Source organism: Coccinella septempunctata, chromosome 2 (assembly GCF_907165205.1).
Source record: "Coccinella septempunctata chromosome 2, icCocSept1.1, whole genome shotgun sequence".
NCBI lineage: Eukaryota > Metazoa > Arthropoda > Insecta > Coleoptera > Coccinellidae > Coccinella > Coccinella septempunctata.
Window position 1 is genome coordinate 29,673,578 of NC_058190.1, and position 17,908 is coordinate 29,691,485.

The 17,908-nt window shown below is 34.2% G+C and overlaps 1 protein-coding gene and 1 non-coding gene across 13 annotated transcripts in view; both read left to right on the forward strand.

The window, feature by feature from the left end:
- The window catches only part of LOC123308048 (transient receptor potential cation channel trpm), a 285,453-nt gene that overhangs the window by 136,088 nt on the left and 131,457 nt on the right, over positions 1-17,908 (forward strand). The gene's annotated exons all lie outside the window — the stretch shown is intronic.
- LOC123308839 lies at positions 12,892-13,010 on the forward strand. Its single transcript, XR_006537184.1, has one exon. It is a non-coding gene; the product is annotated as a U5 spliceosomal RNA (small nuclear RNA).

The following is a 17,908-nucleotide window of genomic DNA, read 5'->3' on the forward strand; positions in this document are numbered from 1 at the left end:
TCTGTTTGTCGCAAGTACTAAAGTATTTTACGACCAGTACATAAGTTTTTCATTATCTTGTGAATTTTTTAGTGATAAGAGACAAGAGACAATACAATACAATTTTTTCCTGAAACTACCGTTCTGTCTACATCTGAAATACAGAATAAAGAAATTGCTTTCACTATAGAAGTTATACACTTTTTGACAGAAACAATTCTTGGAACAATGCCTATTAAAAATATTGCGAGAATATGATTTGATGCAATGTTTCGAAGCCTCTATCAGACTCTACCATCACCCAATAAAAATAAATCGAAATCCTTGATAATATTAAGTTTTATTGTCATTCATAATATTGTGTCGTATGGTTAAAAAAAACATCATGTTAACAGTTGTTTCTATAAACAATTAAATTTTTTCTTTGTCTGTCTTTAAGTCTTGGGAGAGAAAATCCATAAACAGTCCCCAGAAAGTAATATTGGTCTTAGTAATTCTTTACATTACACACAACTGGAATAAATTTGATCTTTGAGGCCCTGTGTAACCTAAGCTTTGAGCTTGTGTGTCACATGCATTAAGAAAAAACAACCCAGTACTTCGAAAATGAAAAAAACAATGAATTTTATAAACAGCTCACATAAGAATCCAGAAAGGAATCCAGAAAATCAGTGCAGTATTCATGATGAAACATTCAAGAATATGCTGAAATTTTGTTCAACATAGTAGACAATACTTTTTTTATTATTATTGCACATTGTGTTGATATGTCTTAATGAAGAGTGTGAAATAAACATTCCTACATCATCAAATCAATCAATCACCTTCATCCATCAGATTTCCTCCAGAATGGAAGAAATTCAAACACTGCATCATGATTCGATTCAAAAATTGGCATTGTTCTTCTTTTACCTCACAGAACCTCGAAGTCTCTGAAATGTTGGTAGCGAACAGGAGGAAATGAGGATATCGTTCGTTTCAGTTGCAGCGCGGTTTCAGTTAAAAATAATATTCAGTTGTTTTTCTATCATCAGTTATAGTCTAGTACGGATCCGACCTTTTCACCAGGATATGTCTTCGACATTCCCACTGAGATCCTCAAATTTTGGATATCGCTATTTTGATACTGAAACAGCTAAGTGAGTGAGGATTATCACTTTGACATGTTAGATCTTGTTCATAATGACCTCTTAGTTACTTAGTTAGTAGTAGTACTTCGAAAATATTCATTACTTTAGTCTAATTCGTCTGGCCATTATAAAAAATGAGATGTAAAAGTAATAAATTAATATTAATGACTGCGAATTAAATTATCATACATTTTTGATAATAGATTATACATAATAACTGCGTATTCATATCAATTGTGCAATATATATACATCATCTATCAATTTCTTCAATGGGATTGTATATTTCCACAAAAATACTAAGAAAATTCTTACAGTATACTGGTGATCTAGCTATATCTGCTATGTCTCAATCACATTGAATAGCCTTTTCAACAGGTCTCGTTAGGGAGTTCGTTCCTGTCTATATGCAATTTCGGGGTTATTTTATTTCCAACGAGATGACGTCAGAAACTTCTACCAGAGTAGGTGTACCTCATTAAACCCCCCACACATCGGTTCTTCTCCAAAGATTGCAATAATGGCAGAGCGTGTGCCTTCTCATTGCTGAAAAATTTCATTTTGCATCAGCACCCACACAAGATTCGTCTAGCTGCATCTCAACAGGATAAAGAAAAAACATAACGTCCCAGATGTCTTCGTACGTAGGTACTTTCAAAACACGCAAGTGCTTTTAGGGACACCTGACTGTTTCAGATCAGGTTTGGATCTTCTTGACCCCATATTTGCTCCTAAAGTTTTCCCTATAACCGGCATCTATTTCATACTTGGATTGCTGTTTGAAACATTGTTGTGCTACCGGTAGATTCGGATGACTTGGGAGAGTCCTGTAACTTGGGACAATTACACCCCTTGCAGATTTCTTTGTTTCTTACCATTTATGAGTGAAGGGAGAAACTTATAAGATTGTGTAGCGTCTTTTCGGTTAGTTTAACAATTAATTAACAAGCGCGTTTTTTATGGCCCTTATACTTTCTAGTGTCCTGTACATGTGTTTCACTTTGTTCATGTGTAATTTTTTTCTGATCATGAAACAAGGTTGTTTTTTACAAATCAAACGGCAGCACGGAAATCATTCATTTATTTTGTTGTTCCATAGGGTGCCTTGTGATAAGGCCGAATAGATACAAGCGGCGCATTGGCAGCAGGAAATATGCCGATTTTTCGCAGGATATTATTATTTAGGTCGTTTCCACAAAGATATCACCAAAGAATGAAAGAAATCAAAGATCCCTCATTTTCTTTAGTTCACATTCGTAAGTTCATTCATTTAGTTTTACATTCGAGTTGTAATAGGAGTTTATCATTTCATTTCCCTACCGAATTTCAACTATATAATCACAAATTCTAATTTTTCAAAACTATACACCGTCCCAAGTCACCTATTTCATTTGAGAGTTGAGAAATCAATGGATTTTAACTTGTGTCCCAAGCCTCCCAACTCGGTGGATGACTTGGGACAACCATATTTTAATTTATATTCGAATTCTGAAGCATGGTATATATCCTAACCAATAGTCTGAGTCATATGACATATTTGAACCTCTTTCTCACATGAAAATAGGTCACCATTTTTGAAATATGGCAAATTGAATTTCAAAATCGTCCCAAGTCATCCGAATCTACGGTACTCATCCCAGTTACTTACATTTTACAAACTAAGATGTTGCATAATACAAGATGTCCAAGCTAAAACGTAACATATGTATTTGAAATTATTTCCATTAGAACGGTGGAGATATGTTTCCATGTGGAGTATTTCCGGATATGCTCAAAATAGCTGTGATAAAACCTGTTTACAAGAAGAATGATCCAAATGATATAAATAACTACAGACCTATAAGTCTCTTAAGTAACTTCTCCAAAATTTTCGAGAAAATTATAGTAAATAGACTTCTCAGCTTCTTCAGGAAATTCAAGGTTTTAAATCCACAACAACATGGTTTCATGAAAGGAAAAAGCACTGAGACAGCGATTTACGAACTAGTGGAGATGATAACTGAGGGCTTGGAGATGAATGAGCAGATACTCGGATTCTTCTTAGATTTCTCGAAGGCATTCGATTCAGTAAATCATGCAATTTTACTACAGAAACTTGAGGCATATGGCATACGAGATGCTCAACTCAAGTTCTTTAAGAGCAATCTCAGCGGACGCTCTCAGCATGTATCTCTTAGGATAGATGGAGTTGATTATACATCCGTAGACTCATTTATTGAGCAAGGTGTGATACAGGGCAGTGTGCTGGGTCCGCTGCTATTTGTTGTATACATAAATGACATTCCTAATATCGTTAGAAATATACTCTCCGCCTTCAGGGAAGAAAATGATATATCTAGAATGACATCTCTACCATCAATAGCATTCATCAACTTTGCTGACGACTCAAACATACTAATACGCGGGAAAAACCGTGAAGATCTTCAGGGCTTCCTTGAATGTACTCACCAATCTGTGCAATCATGGTGCACACCAAATAACTTACATCTCAATGTGGATAAGACGGAATTTGTTTTCTTTTCCCATAAACTAAGAAGTGTTGAAGCAGAACATCAGCTCACATTATCAGGAGAAATAATCTCTCCTCGAACAACAACCAAGTTTCTGGGTATCCACATTGATGAACACCTTGAGTGGACAGAGCATGTTGATAAATTGTGCAGAAGATTAAGCCAGACAGTGTTTGTTTTGCGGGTGTTGAGATCGGAGCTCAGCTTGGAATTTTTGAAGGCAATTTATTTCTCCAACTTTCAGTCCGTGATGAGCTATGGTGTCATTTTTTGGGGAATAGTCGACATGTGAAAATGGTTTTTTACATCCAGAAGATGGTCGTTAGGGTTCTTTTTGGCCTGAGGTACCGGGAATCCTGCCGTGGCGTATTCAGGAAGAATAACATTCTCACACTTTCTGGCATCTACATCTATAGATGTCTGCAGTTCCTGTTCCAAAATAGGAACCTTTTCGACAAATTTAGGAAAAGTGATTCATACAGGACCCGAAACCAATTTTTTCTGTACCCTCTACATACGTTGTCCCTGACGGAAAGAAATTGTACATATATGTGCCTAAAACTATATAACAAACTACCATCCAAAATACGTCAAATTGATAACTTCAAATGTTTTCGAAAAGAGGTCTACAGCCTATTGTTACGACTAGAGCCATACACTGTTAGTGAATTCCTGGAGAGTAACATTGAATGTTGATCTTCTCTGTTTTTGTTTATTTTTCTCCTGTATGACGTTTCCCATCTTCATTGTTTTGTTAACAATTATTATTGGTGAATAAAGATATTCTTTTCTATTCTATTCTATGGATGATCGCCAACCCTCTAGTTTTCAAAACTTTTTCCATGTTCTGAATATAAAACATGGGAGGAGTGATACACAATTTAATATAGATCTTTCCAAGCTGAAAATGATCGTGTATGTAGTTTTGGTTGAAAACTGTTGAATTAACCGAGGAAATTTTTGAGAAATATTTCACGACGGTGAATCAGTTCGTACAAATTCTATTTCTAGAACATTCGAGTTCTCAAAACGAAAAAATTTGATGTCGATTTACTGTAAAATGTGATAGTGTGAATACACACTCAGTTCGAAAAATGGATTGGAAGATTTTCGCATATTCACCCTGGAGAAATCCGCGAAACTCGTAATACAATCCGCATATTTTTGAAAACCTGGCAGACTTGTCTCAGGGTCCATGAATAATGCATGAGATGAATTTTCTCCCACTAATCCGATCAAATTCCCAATCTCATCTTCATAAGGAACTCCACCTCTATTTTATCAGCGCGCTCGAAAATGAGAGGCTATCGTTATGAAGCACAAAGTCTGCAGATCGCCGTTTCCCAGACGATTTTTACGATAACAGGTGTGATTTGTGTTTTATTATTACGACTCCCTGATACTGGGCAACGCATCTATTAAAAGAGGGATAGGGGGATGCGGAGGACCGACATGTTGCTCTAGAAGTCTGGCATATTATAGCTATCGGATTTGCTGAACTTTGTCTTTCAAGACCGCAACATAAAATGTTATGATGGTGGAAGGCGTGCTTTTTATGATGCACTAGTGCAGGCTATAACGGATGTATTTTTGCCATATCTAGTTTACTGTATTCAGAAGCTTATCGAATATGGAATTCCCTGTCAAAATGTTGAAATCAATAGTTGGTTTACGCAGAGTTCATAAGAACTATAACCTAAGAAAGTAGCAATATCATTGGCTGATGGCATTCAGGTGATCGTCGCAATGGGGAATTCTCCTCAATTTGGGTTATCACTGCCTATGCAAGTTTAAACTGAATAATTATGAGTTTCATTCATGATTTTTTCAAATGCACCGCGGAAACTATTCAAAATCAATCTTCAAATATGGGGTTTTAAAATTTGAATCACTTGGTTTCGAGTTTAAGAGTTGGCAACAGCGCCTACTAGACAATGAAAAGAACAATGTCCGATCATCTTGTTTATAAAATAACAGCTGTTGATTCACAGCCGCGTACTTACTAGATTGTCTATGTACTTACTGGCGAGCTTCAACTGCAACCGGCCATAAAAATCCCATAAAATTTTACGACCTTCCTCGTTCGTCGCAGACTTCATAAACAGCCATCTTTGTCTATCAGTCGATGTTGCCTACTTGTGCAGTCGAAATGAAACGCTTTAAATTTTAAATACCCATTTCTATTTTTCATTTTTAAGTGCTTAAAATAATTTTTTTGGGAAACGGTTAAATGGTTATTTCAAAATGTGACGTTTCAAAGTAATTTCATAAAAAATACATCATTTTCATCAGAAGGAGTATTCCGAGTTTAAAGTCGGAATTTAACTATTTAACTTCATATAATACTAGGTGTTCCCACATTTATGATTAATGGATGATTATGTACACAGGGTGTATATTTGTATATTATTATTTGAGTTTTCTTCTATGAGAGGTCATATCAATGTTATGAAAACCTTTCGCACTTTCGCAGGCTGTTCCATAACGACCTGAATCTTTTTTTCAGGTATATTCCGGATGTTTCATGACAATACTTCTTTCTCATATGTACAGGGTGATTGATTATATTTTACCCAATAGCTATCTCAGTTAATATTGGTCGTACGAAAACGTTTAATTGGGCAAATTTTTAGTATTTTTTATGGGCATGAAGAATTCAGTACTACGATGCATAAAATCATGGTAAACCTAAAAATTTTATGTGAACTCTTATTTTTAAAAGGTACATCCTGTACCTTTTCTTCTGATTTCAAAAATATATACTTTATTGAGGTTATCTCTGGCATTTTTCTGAAAATATAGATATTTTCGTCTACATCTAAAGCAGCTGTGGAACGCCACACAACAACGATGCGATTTCTTTATATTAAACGAACCGTCGAAAATAAAACGACTAATATTTATTCTATTCATTTATTACCTAAAAGTTAAATTAGATGTTCGAAATGTCCCCCACTTACTTCTACACACAATCGGTATCTTTTCATTAAGTTTTTGACGGCTTTCCTTATCATTTCTGGATTATTATTGAGGTTATCAATTTCTTCCTTTATTTTGGTTGTAATGTGTTCAATATTTTGCGGACGGGCCTTATACACTTCAGATTTTAAATATCCCCATAAAAAAGTGTCCAATGAGGTTAAGTCGGGACTGTTAGGAGGCCATAGAATGGTCCCATTCTTGCCAATCCACATATCGTATCTTTTCATTTTCGACTGACGTTCTACGATTGCCTTAGATTTAGACGAAAAACCTATATTTTGAAAAACTGTCGAAAATAACCTCGATAAAGTATATTTATTTGAAACCAGAGGAAAGAGCATTACTGATTAGGTAAATAAAATATAGGGTGTACCATTTAAAAATAAGAGTTCACATAAAATTTTTAGGCTTACCATGCGTTTATGCATTTCCTAGTGCTGAATTCTTAATGCCCATAAAAAATACTACAAATTTGCTCCTTCAAACGTTTTCGTACGACGAATATTAAAAAAATATAAAATAAAAACAATCACCGGTACAAGATGCTTGTGAGGCTATCTCAATGGCAAGGAATATTATGTACACCCGATGTTTTTTGATTTTTCTTCAGATTTCTTACATTAAAACGTCATTAGGACGGTGAGAAAACCTCATATAGTCTGCTCTTTGACGAATTGGTTCATTCCCAAATATACTACTCAGATATTCATCAGAGGATTCAGATTTCACAAAATAAACATGTTGTTTTTTCAATAAATATTAAACTTAATGTATTTTATTGAAGAAAATCGTCAGTAGGTGCATGTTTTTAATTATGAATTTATGGTCGTAGACAGGTAGGGGCCAGGTTGGGTACAACCTCCCTCCCCCCCTTTACTGAAATCGACTAAATTTTCGGGCAAGTAACCATAGAATAACATTGAGCCCCCGCCCCCCCTAAAAAAAACTGCTACGCCAATATCAGGATTTTATGTATACAGAAGGTTCTTGGAATTTAGGAAAATTCCTACTTTGAAGTCGGAATTTAATGAAAAATATTTTTTAAATATTATATGGCCCTCCTACGCCTTCGTAGCATCTGCTACCGATTTCGAGAAAAAAATTTTGAACTGTTCTCTCGAAATCCTTAGAAAAGTCCAAATTACCATAAAAATTCATTTAGTAAGCTGGAGTGATTAGGTTCCTTGCTATCAAAGCATACTCGGTATTTCTAATATTGAATGTGTTCTGATACCAATCCAAAAATTCAAACTTTAACACCCTGTATCTTGAAAACGAGACGTTTGCGATCCCATGTTAAGACCTTTTTTCTTAAAATTACTTAAGGAATCTCCCCTCTTCGTTTGCACCTCCAATTTAGGAACAGCCTGTATATTTCTTCTCACTTCGAGAATACGGGTACTGAGGATCATTTTTGATTTTAAATTGAGAAGAAAATTGCAGTGTTCTAGCGTTAATTTCCGTCCACACTCCACCTCCACAGGATATCCTACGAAACAAATGATAAGAGCGATAAGGCTGAGCCATTTCTTCACATTATTTCAATCTCGTTTCTGGTTTCTATTTGGACGCTCTGATACTCAATTCCGAGACTCTTTGGGACTATAAATCAAATCTCCGGGTCTTTACCCTTCAAGGTGAGGATTAGGTGGACTGGTCTTAAAATATTCGCAACTAATATTTATTTACCGGCTTCTGTTTCTCCGAGAAAAGCGTAATTTCCGATTTACAGTTAGCCAGCCTCGAACATAAACACGTCCGAAATGAGCCCCCCCGAAACGGAATAGAAATGAGATTCCAAAGTTAAAGAACCCGTTTGCAGTTCTTCCATTGTCACAAAACGAGTTCACAATTCGGGGTTACGAATTCCCGTCGGGAAAAGAATGGTTGAACAGGAACAATAGGGTTGGTTCGAGACCACTGATAAGTTCGACACTAGAGCATGTGAACACATTCGTCCCTTGCGAGGACAGCGTCGACTCGTCGCCGCAGTAATATTTTATTTAATATTTCATATCCTCGCCAGCCTTTATTGCGTCGCATTGGGATTTCTACGCTTGAAAACATACTTTTCCTTAGTTATTCTTCATATAAATACTAATTTATAGACCACAAAAGAAAAGTATAGCAATAGGGAGATTATAAGACTTATACAGGATGTATGTGATTTGTTCTCGCACTCAACATCTCAAATAAAGCGAAAACTGTATGACTACTTCTATGATTCAATAATTGCAACTTGAGAGTTCAAACTTGATTTCAATTTTTTTTTTTTTTGTTTCATTCTTTTGTTGATGATTTCAATTATGTATTGTATATTCAAGAACCGTAATGGTTAAAATTGAATCGGATTGATAATTATTAGTGTACAATTGTTATTAGTAATAGCCGACTCAAGAATCGGAAACTAGAATACTTGTATTGTGGAATCTGTATGAGTTGTATCAATAAATAAATAAATAAATATAATATAAGGTTATAAAATTCATGAATGTATAACGTTTTAAGACAAAAAAATAATAATAATGCATACCTATATACTATATATACCTCTACAAATTTGTACTTGACTTCGGGTAGGCACATACCTTCAGATCGAATGAATCTATTCTGATGTAAAGATCGTTCAATGCAGTGGGCAAAGAATATTCTCATTGAGTATTTACGTGAATGAATACTCGATGATATTCTGTTCTCAGTGTGGATACAAGAAGTCGCGACATGGAAAACAGTGGAAACCGGAAACATAATGCTGAATACAGGGTCCTGGACTAGTCATAGTACGTTACACTTCCTTAGCTCGGAACCATACATACATCTTAGAAATTGCATTGGAAAATAGGCTCCTTGTACAGGTTGGGCAAAATTCGATGGGATTGAATGGAGCTCTGTAACCGTAAGAGCTAGGGAAAAATGGATAACATGCTTCAAAAGATTGTTAATGGTCAAAACCGCATCCCTCTATCTTCTTTTGTTTTCAAGTTATAAATGAAACCTCATTTTTCGGCTGTTCGTACTAGTGCCTCCATTTCGTAAAGTATGAGTGATTTCGAAAAATAAATGTTACATTCTGCAGACACTTTTTCATGTATAATGCAGTGTCAAAGATTTCTTTCAGTCCGCCATTTCAGAGATATAGTGATAACTTTAATTTTTTAAAATATTAACCCTGTGTTATTTCGACATACTTCAGTCCCATTTTTTTTTATTCAGAATATATAACAAACATCATGTCTCTTATTGTTCTTCCAATAAAAAAACTCAAAAACTACTTCGCTCTAGTTGGCAGGTCATTTTATTGATAATATATGATAATGAACTTAATGCTCCTAAATTGTTTCAGGTTATTAAATGACACAGGCTTTGCCTTCACTGGATTTCCGTAGGTTTATTATTCAGATAGTAAAATGGGACTGAAATTTGTAAAAATATAGAGTTTATATTTAAAAAAAATTAAAGTTACCACTATATCACTGAAGTGGCGGACTGACAAAAATCTTTGAATACGCCACTGCATTCTATATAAAAAAGTGAAAGAATGTAACATTTGTTTTTCGATATCACTGATACGAAGCGACGAAAAATGAGTTTTCACTTATAACTTGAAAACAAATGAAGATGGAGGGATGCGATTTTGGCCATTAAAAATCTTTTGAAAATCTATATCGGAAACGTACCATCCATCTTTTCCTAGCTCTGACGGTTACAGAGCTTTCGTTCAATCCCATCGAATTTTGCCCACCCTGTACTTTCCGTGAGTCAAGCTGAACACCTCGGACGCTTGTAGAGAAATATGTAGTATTATTTTTCAGAATCTGTGGAAGTATATGTATGTCGATCTGAACTACAATTCAAAATTATCAATTTTTTACGAGGTATTTGAAAAGAGTGTGAAATAATTTCTTTTAATGAAACACCCTGTATTTTCTTGCTGTTTCGAATTCTTTGAGAAAAAATAATCTGACTTCGCTGAAGTATTCCCATACCTATTCTTCTACCTTTGTGAGATAATCAACTTTTTTTGAATTTGTAATGTTGTCAAAGAAATTCAATATTATTGGAATTGGCAGCGGTAGGTGTACAAAATTTTGACAGGTCACTCAAATCCCTTTCATCTAGTTAGTGTGCCTCCAGTAGACGATCAATAGTGAAGTTGAGTATCTCACAAACGGAGAGGATTATTAGGTATAGGAATGCTTTAGGAAAGTCCGCTCATTTTTCCTCAAATAATTCGAATTTGCAGGAATTTCCATCCAACTTCGATATGACAGGCTCTCTTCAAATACCTTGTATGGAAGTCATTATTTTTGAAATTTAGTCCAGATCGAAATGCATATAATTTCCCAGACCGTTTACTGAAAAAATACACCAGTTGGCCACGAGAGTCCGAGGCGTTCAGCTTGAATCACACTGTACAGGGTATTCGCAAAAAAAAAAAAAAAAAAACAACAAATGGGTGCTTTTTGGAATGTATCACCAAGTATTTTTCCATATATTCTAAAAAACTTCTATATGTCTGTCATGTCGCCAAATTTCAGATAATTATCCAACGGTACAGATCTCATTCATAGAAAGCTGCAAATAGTTGAGGGTAATTTCCCATGATAACAGGAGAGCTCACGTGTCGTGATAGCAGTCGGCTCAGAGTTCCTCTATCGATTGCCACAAGCAATCGTAGTACGAATTTGATCAGCAATGTTTTCAAATGAAAGATTTGCCTAATCGTCATTCCTAAATGATCAACCTGTCGTATAAAGAGTGTACAAATTTATATGAATAACTTCAAATTGATATTTCTAGATTTTTTCGAATGTAACACCCTGTATTTTCTCACGATAATGTAGAGAATTTAATGCTCAAAATTATCCTTGGTACTATTTTTAGTGCTGCGTCCAGGGAGATACGAAAAATAACATCACAATCATATTAAGTTTTCAAAAAAGTTTTTTTCCCTTCAAATTGAGCCAAAAATTTTTAAATCTGTTCCAACATACAGAAGTGAAATATATAATGTTTTTTCTCTTTCTTGGAAACGTGGAACCAACAGTTTCTGATGTTGTTTTTTCCAAATCCCATGCAAGGATTTATTTTGTGAAAAGGAAAATCATGTTTTGAAAGGACATAGGTTTTCCGTCATACTGCTGACCACCCTTGATGAATCACCCTCTACCAGGGATTCAAAGTGTAAACAATCATCGTGAAGATTATCATCGAAATAGTCTGGATAGCTAGAAACAAGATTGGTGACGTGTACTTTTATCTTTTATGTGTTCGAAATACGGCTTTTGTTATTTTGATGAAAACGAAAGGAAAAATATTATTTCGCTGCATCATTCTAGTCACTCTGCGTTTGTCCTTTCAGTTCCCACTTACATTTCCAAATTTGACGAATTATGAATACCTAATAATAAGTAAAAGATAAGAAGTTTTAACTCTACGCTTTTCCCTCACTCTAAAAACAGCATGCCCATCATCAGACATATAGATTTTTGTGTTCGCTAATAAGAACACAGAAGACACAGAAGAAACGAAAGTTTAATTACGCCTTATAAGAATAGACGTATTTTAAACTGCGAAACGGAATGCTTTTCTGCTGATAAGAATATGTTAAATTCATAAAAAACTTGATTTGTTTTAATATGTATAGGTTTTATAGAATTACAATTTTTCCTACATTCTTTTAATTGCCGAAAATTTGCTGTTTCGAAGGCCTTGCGAATGCTTCTGATTTATTTTCAATTTTATCCGGTTTCAGTGCTTAGGGCCATAGACTTATTTCCCCGCATATGTCTATGCTTAAGGCTGGCTAAAGATGGAAGAAACTAACACAAGCATCTCCTCGAAGACAAACCCAAGTTAAGCCGGCTAATCTTAAGTTCATTTTCTCACCTATCTTTAACCGTTTCTTATTATTTCAATGGTAGAAGCAAAGCGTTACTCTCAAATACAGAATATCAAGCTTCGGAATTCCTTACCGTAACGTTAATTATAGGTACGGTACCTGATGGCGCCAGCTGAATGCGTACACCTTTAGAAAACTAAATCACCACTAGATGTCGCAGGACACTTCGTGGAAATTATATTCCAGTATCCGAATTTTTTTTGATAATCTACTGAATGCATGGCACTGATTATTCATACAAGCATTTCGGAATAATTATTTAGTGGCTTCAACAAAACGAAAGTAATTTTTTCGAAAACATTTATAAAATATCAATAAGAAATGTTTCCGACTATACCTCACTACTACTATACGTGTCCTAATAAAAGCCGCAGAGAAACTACCAATCGTTACTCTGATCTCTCCTCAGTAGCGAATAAATCTTTCGCCTTTTACTAAAGATTTCCGTGGGGAGGGATAACTCAAATGAGTCTATAAAAAATTTTTGAAGGCCTATCTTTGATAGGCCGCCTAATTAAAATAAACATAATTATCTATCTAACTACTATATGTTATGGTAATTTAGGATTGAAAATCGAATTCACTTGTTCTCTAAAATGGATGTGGTTGATTCAACGCCCACCCCTAGTTCAATCGGTTAAAATCTAAAAAGAAGATTGAAACGTAGGTGTGCACAACTACTTACCAACTTTACTTACTTTACTGTTATAAACATATCAAACCCAATTAAATTTATCATTATACACTAACGATATTTGAAAAAGTGTCCTTCTGAATACTTGTTTTCAATTTCAATAGATCGACTTCACTGCGAACTCTGTACGAAATTTATTAAATATATAATCAAAAATTAAAAATCTTCTGTATCTCAGAACTGTTTCTACTGATGATACTTCTGATTTGCACGAATCAAGAAATAAAAGATATTTTCTTTGGTACCTGGTGTCCAATCTTGGTTATGAATTAGAACAAACAGGGAGAGAAACATCTAATTTCATGTCCCTTTCCCTATTTCTGAAAACTTATGTCTCGAAACGAAAAATGGAACAATCCTGAAAATATATTATTGTTTACAACCATTAATTATGTATATAAAAAATTATGGTTTTTGTTGTTTCTGTTAAATTATAAAAGATATGCAAATTAAAATATCTTTTTATCGAAATGAACTTATAACCTATATTTCACAAGGTGTACCAAGTTCGAGGGCCTTTTAGACGTTTCTACCTAACCTAACCTAACCTAACCTAACCTATATTTCACAAGGTGTACCAAGTTCGAGGGCCTTTTAGACGTTTCTGGAAATCTGAAAATTTAGATCATGATATTGTTCGACATTATCAACTAAGCTGAAATCGAGGCTAAAATATTCTTGAAGCCTAAGCACTTTCAGTTATACAGGGAATGAACGTAAATTTTTCCAAAAAAATTTTTTTTTACTTTTTCTTTCCTGATATGATTTGAACAGAAATATAAAAAAAAATTTTGACAAATTTATTTCCAATCCCTGTATAACTGAAAGTGCTCACGCTTCAAGAATATTTTAGCTCAGTAGATAATGTCGAACAATATCATAATCCCAATTTTCAGATTTCAAATAGGTCCATTTCTCCAGAAACGTCTAATAGGCCCTCGAACTTGGTATATCCTGTATATAGGTGTGAGTGAATAGTTTAGTTGTAGTCATAGAGTTGATTCCTTATCAAAAATAATGTGGGTGTCCCATCTAATTGTTTTGAGCAGCTCCTGCTCAGATACATCGCCCCAAAGATGGCATCTGAAAAGCAACATATTTTTCTCAGTAACCAGAAAACTGACAGAAAGGAAAGTGAACAGATATTCTATGGGAATGAAAGAGCAATCTAAAATATTTTTGGGTAGAAAAAGCCACTGCCGATTTTCCTCATTCATATTATTCTATTGAAAAACTTTGAAAGGTTGATTCATTATGAACAAATAAAGTAATAAGGTAATTCTTTGTTTGAAATACCTAACGGTTTTTGGCGAAATAAACAATTTTACGTAGCGTGAATCGTGTATAGGCTGGATTTATCTTATAGAACTAGAACTGAAATTTACCTAGTAAGGCGCAATACCTTTTCGTAGATTGAATGTGACACAGAATTCACCACTATGTAGAGCTATGTCAACTTTTAATTCATTGTCTTTTGATGTCGATATTTTCAATATTTCTCTTGTTCAACTAAAAAATTGTTTGAAGAATAAGTTCATTATGTGTACCTATTAGCTTATTATTGTGTTTTCTCTGCATTTTTCTGGAGTGCGGGAAAACTGTTTTCTTTTCGTGTTACTGGGTTGAGTACTATATATGTAGAATGAGTTAGGTTTATATATTACTGGGACTGTATGATGATCGAATTTTTTTCATTTTTTTTGAATTGTGAATACTGTATTGGGTTGAAATACCTGTTTGTATTCTTCTTTTGAATAAATAAATAAATAAATAAACTTGCTCTTATTATAGGGGCACACCTGCATCTTTTTTTATTACATTCTCGCTCCCATAGAATGTCTGGTCATTTAAATTTCAGTCTGATTTATAAAAAAGGAACTGAAACTTTGTTTTCAATGACCATCCAGGGGGCGGTATATAATCAGGTGCTGATCAAAAAAAAATTTATATGAGAAACCCACACAATTTTTTGATAAAGAATCACCGACAAAATTTTTTCGCATCTATTCATTTACACCCGGAGTTTTTATATTACGTAATGTTTATTATTATTTTCCTTGTGAAAAAAGCCAATTGAAGATACAACAGGAATATTCCAACAATTAATCATTGATCAAAAACAGATGGTTCGAATCGAGTATCCTCCTTACCACTGATATTATTTATCGCAAACCAATTTGTGAGCCCATAATGTTATTTTCAAACATCCAGACGAAGAGGTGGAACATTCAGTAATGAGTACTATCAATTTGTGTAGGATGTCGATTTTGAAAGCGCCCATTTATCTTCATTTCAATTTACCGAAACCTCCTTCAAATATTTATCAATTTATTTATTTTCGTATCAATTTCGCTTTGAGATCGGCCTGAAGTGATGCTAAAGTTATTTGGCATTTACAGTCAGTCGGTTTTCATTACTTTTTAATGGTTTTCACTCAATCAGAGGGTGATTTATATCAATTTCCCGAACACTTCCAGCAGAAGCCCAGCATTAATTTCGGCTAATGTAAATAGAGAAGTTTCGAAATCATGAAACATCAGGTTTATGAATTTAAAATCAGCTGAAAGACACTTTTATGACTTTTTCTACTTGGGAACTGTCGTTGTTCAAAGTTGAGTGTTATCGTCAATATTATGTGATATTTGTATTCGAATTGTATCTATTATTGCTATTGATAGTGAGGTTCAGTTTAATATACAGAAATGTTATAAATAATGATTAACTTTTTTCTGTCCGGCTTCTCGGTATGAATAAAATAAACCATAATAACCATTTAGTTTTTCCTGTAGTTAAGTTAACCGCACTTTCCACTTTCCACATTATCTATTCATTTTTTCTTCCTTATAAGCAGTTACCACTGATCAAAAAATAACAGTGAAAGTTTCAATCAATGTGCTTATTTGTGATATGGTGATTCGATATTTTTATAACATTTGCACTTTTTGTTTCTTATTTCTCTTAGGTTAGGTTAGGTTCCTGCTTAAGAACTTTCTTGAATAGGAAGATGTAAAAACAGCAATATACAGTGCGCGTCAAAATTATGGAACAAATTCATTTTTTCAGCAAAATCCTGAAACAGGTCAATTTTTGTTTCACTTTTACCAAATTTTTATGCATTTTTGAAGGATTTTTATTGCACCCTGTGCCATCCCCATTAACCCTCTAAATTTTTTGAATAGGGAAAGTGGGTCATGTGGTACTTTTTTGTCAAGGTCTTTATATCTTCTTCACAGGCGGGCAGAAATTTTCAAGAAGAATTTTTTCTTCTGAAAAATTAGTTAGTTCAAAAAGGTTTTCAGTATGTGCACTTTGTCATGGCTCATTTACTTTGGGACGATGGTACCTGATGAAATTTGTCACAGAATAAAAGTCGTCCCACTCCATTTTTTTTCTCCATTAAAAGGTTCGCAGGGGTTGAAAGTGGTACATGAACAAAACTGTAATGGTCGACTTTCATTCTGAAAATCTCTTTGAAATAACTAATTTTTCAAAAAAAAAAATTCTTGAAAATTTCTGCACGCCTGTAGAGAAGATACAAAGACCTTGCCAAAGAAGTACCATATGACCCACTTTCTCTTTTCAAAAAATTTAGAGGGTTGATGGGGATGGCACAGAGTGCAACAAAAATCCTTCAAAAATGCATAAAAATTGGGTAAAAGTGAAACAAAAATTGTCCTGTTTCAGGATTTTGTTGCCAAATATTTTTCTTCTGAGAAAATGAATTTGTTCCATAATTTTGACGCGCACTGTATTATTATTGGCTTTCTTTTTCAATATGTGAAATGTAGGGAAAAAAATAAAAATTATTTGTAGAAGAAATGCAATGAAAAAGTTGGCTAACTGAAATCAGAAATAATGAATCATACTCATTCAATATTAGTCAATAATAAAATATTTTGAAGATAACCCTTGCCATCAGAAACGTTTCATTTGAACTCCTTTGAGAAATAGGAATGAGTAATGAAGAAGGAAAATTTTCTTTCGGGAATCCACATCCTAATCCCTTACTGCATTTTAATGTCCCCATATTGAAGCGATATTCGTAAACTTTCATCTCACCTGCATGCAGAATCCCATTAAGAATAAAAAGTAATCAATGTCAAGAAGGTTTTGTTTCTCATTACCTTTCCTAATTCATTCTTGTTCATTTAGAATTTTTCCAAGCTATCGGATTTCCTTTGCGGTTTGCTGTGAATTATGATACTTCACCATTGTTCTGATGGAATTAACTACCCTTCTTTTCTGTTCTCATTGATTCGCTCAGATGGGGAGAAAAGAACGTTTTAATAATCGCAAGGCTCTAGCGGTGTCGAGATTTATAATGCTTTCATACCCACGCTCCTTTTCAGTGGGCGCCTCTTTCTTTGAAAATTTCGATGAAAAGAATACTTTCTAATTAACCGTTTCACGAGTCGCCCGGAGCAGATTTTCCAGTTTTTTCTCACGATAATTCATTCATGCATCGCGAATGAGAGCTTTATAATTTTTTCATTACACATGCAAATATTCACTCCCTGGTTTTCATATGAAACTATTCTTTTTTGAGAATACAAAATCCTTTTTTAACGAATATTCAAATCCATGCATTCAGTCTGGGTGCATAAAATCCAGAGGTTGAGTTTCTGAAATAAGCGTAAAACTACTATTTGATAAGATTCTTAATACCAAATGTTAATAATGTGTGTTGGTTTGTTGCGTCCATGTTTAATAAA